This window comes from Rutidosis leptorrhynchoides, chromosome 10, assembly GCF_046630445.1.
Source record: "Rutidosis leptorrhynchoides isolate AG116_Rl617_1_P2 chromosome 10, CSIRO_AGI_Rlap_v1, whole genome shotgun sequence".
Taxonomy (NCBI): domain Eukaryota; kingdom Viridiplantae; phylum Streptophyta; class Magnoliopsida; order Asterales; family Asteraceae; genus Rutidosis; species Rutidosis leptorrhynchoides.
Window position 1 is genome coordinate 12,334,006 of NC_092342.1, and position 3,193 is coordinate 12,337,198.

Consider the following 3,193-nt stretch of genomic DNA (forward strand, 5'->3'; position numbering starts at 1 on the left):
TCTTACATCGAACATTAAGCAAACCACACTATTAATATTATACAAAACATTATTCGGTTCCATGGTTTGACACAGCAGCGCATCGTTTGATCTATTTTCTAGGACGTTTAGACACAAAGATTTGCTTAACGCTTATCCTAACTGTCTGCCTATATTTTGGCTGTGGGACTGAAGAACTGGATGCCGGGACAGAACGAATAGGAATAGCGGGGATAGGGGTGGTAGTGTTGAGTGGAATTGGTGCCACATTATTCTCATTAAACTCGGGATTTGGATTTTCTAATTCATTAGCCTTTCGTTTCTTTCCTAGTTCGAACTCGTCTTTTGTAATTTCCTGTATTTCTTCCTCGGGTTCACTTTCCTCCTCGGGTTCACTTTCCTCCTCGGGTTCACTTTCCTCCTCGGGTTCACTTTCCTCCTCGGGTTCACTTTCCGATATTTCTATAGTTGGTTCATCCGGAAATTGTGAGTCTTCCCCAAGGATATCATTTTCGTCATCGGACAGGTTAATGACTGGAACGCCATCTGAAGATTCTGATTCGGAGTCGTTGATTGTGATAACAATTTTTGAGCTCGACATCTATCACACAACAACTAACCCATTAGTACTTATATAATATTTACATATAAATTTTAACCAACAGTGATAAGCAATGGTTTTTTTTTTTTTTAAATCAGACCCGGTCAAAGTCCAGACTTACTAATGTATCCTAACGGCTTCTCGGTTAGACACACTAATGCAGACCTGGTTCGCTAAGACCAACGCTCTGATACCACATGTCATAACCCATCCTTAACCATAAGAACGTGTTAGATAACGTATGATTTCATTGCGAGGTATTGACCTCTATATGCGACATTTTTAAAAAGGAAAACTGCATATATTATACATTACAAACCAAACCATTATTTTTGTTACAAGCTTTAGACACTAAAAAGATGATTATCGTTTAACGATAATCTTCGACTTACAAACTTTACAAATGATAATAACAACACGATTTCTAGCATATTTTACAACACACGTCCTCGGATATGCAGTTTTATTTTTGACACAAATATGAGTACGCATGATCCTGCTTAGATTCAACATAATGCAGCGGAAGCTTTAATTATCACCTGAGAATAAACATGTTTAAAAACGTCAACATAAAGTTGGTGAGATATAGGTTTAGTGCGCAGCAATATATATATATAGACCACAAGATTTCGTATATAAACATTTCAATAAAAATATTCTAAGTGGTTGAGCACTTGGTAACCATACTTAACATTTTCACGTCGCATATTCCCTTTAATATGAAATCTTACTACACCGTACCAAGTGTAGTCACAAAACGAAGTACTGTGCAACCGTTGAATACTGGTCGTCCAGTCCGGTTGGGGTTGTCAGGCCCGATAGATCTATCAACAGGATTCGCGTTTACAATACCGCTGTAAATATTAGTTACCAAGCTACAGGGAAGTATGCCAGTGGCACAACTCAACGTAGAACATATTTTTCAGTTGCTTGTGTCCATATCGTAAAACATAAAATACATGTATTCTCATCCCGAAATATTTAGAGTTTAAAAGTGGGACTATATACTCACTCTTGTCTTGATGATATATATATTTTGACTCGGTCTTCCGGTTGATATCACGAACCTATAATATATCAATATGTTTTCATTTTTAAACAAACGTTATAAATATATACTTGTTATACTTTTAATACTTTGAATAATTCCTTAGTCCGTAGTTAGCAGTCCGATGTTAGTAATTCAATTTTAATGGTTCATTTTTAGATGTTTAATATACCCGCAATGAAATAAATAAAACCCCCAACGAAATCAATAAAACCCCATCGTATATGTGTTGGTCGAGATTAATCTTGACCCATGGTACCGGTGTTGTCAAATGACGTGTTGCGTACATAAAGTACCGGTGTTGTCAAATGACGTGTTGCGTACAAACATGGGATCTTATGATTAATCTTCTCGTATTGTTTACGGGTGATCCTGAACCATATAAAATTGAATTATAAGTACATATATATAAAATATCATGTTATCTTAGAAATATGTGATTTATATCATTTTTTTCCAATTGATCCCGTAGTTGAAATGATCTAGGATAACCAATTTTGTTTTGGTCATAGTTTCTTCGTTACAAATCCGTTTTCGTTGATTCAAATTGCCATCTTCTTGGATCGAGTTCTTCTTTAAGACTATGAACTGTAAATACCTTGGTTTGTATTCAAAATCATACGGCATAAGTGAAACATTAGTGAAACATATGAAGTTAAACATTTTTGTTACAACAAAATCATTTAATGACCATTTTTCTAAAAATACTTATACTTTGAAAAACCAAGTTTTACCTTGTTAAATTAGTATATACATAAGTTATATTACAGGTCTTGAAGTATTTTAAAAGTTAAGTTAGAAGGATCTATTTAGTTTGCAAACAAGTTTGAAAACATTCAAACTATGTTCTTGTTGTTAAACTTTTGTACCACAAAATAAGATAGCTATATATATATGAATCGAATAAGGTTATGAACATAGATTCTACCTCAAGTTCCTTGGATAAGTTTGCTGTAAAAGAGAAGTAAGAAGCTAGAATCAAAAGGGTGATAGAAGTGGATGAAAGATTGATAGTAAGTTGGTGTTCTTGGAGGGTTTTCTTGAAGTGTTTTTGTATGGTTTTCTTATGGTGTTTTAGTATGGTTTTTGAAGCTAGATCTTTATGGAACTTTGCTGGATTGTTATGGAGTTTAGAGAGTAAGAAAGAGTGTGTGTTTTTAGTTAAGAGATTGAAGTAAAAATGAATCAAAATGATGATACATATATACTCCTAAAAATGTGATCTTTAAGGATAACATGACAAAATTCTAGTTTGTATTTTTGTAATTAGTCTTGCAATGATTCAAAAGTAATTACCTAGCTCTAAGGGCATGAATAATGGCTGGTTAGGTGGTGATTTTGATGTGTATTTACTATTAGTAAATACGTATAGAAGCTTAGTATGATACGAGTACAAATACTCTAGGTATACGTATGGAAATTTTGTGAAAAATGGAATGAGGATTCAAATATAGCTATCTTTTGTGAATACACTTATATGATTTTATGTATTTAAGTTCTTAAAAGTGATTAAATACATTACTTATACAATATATGTATAAACATTATAGTCTTAAGTATTTAAG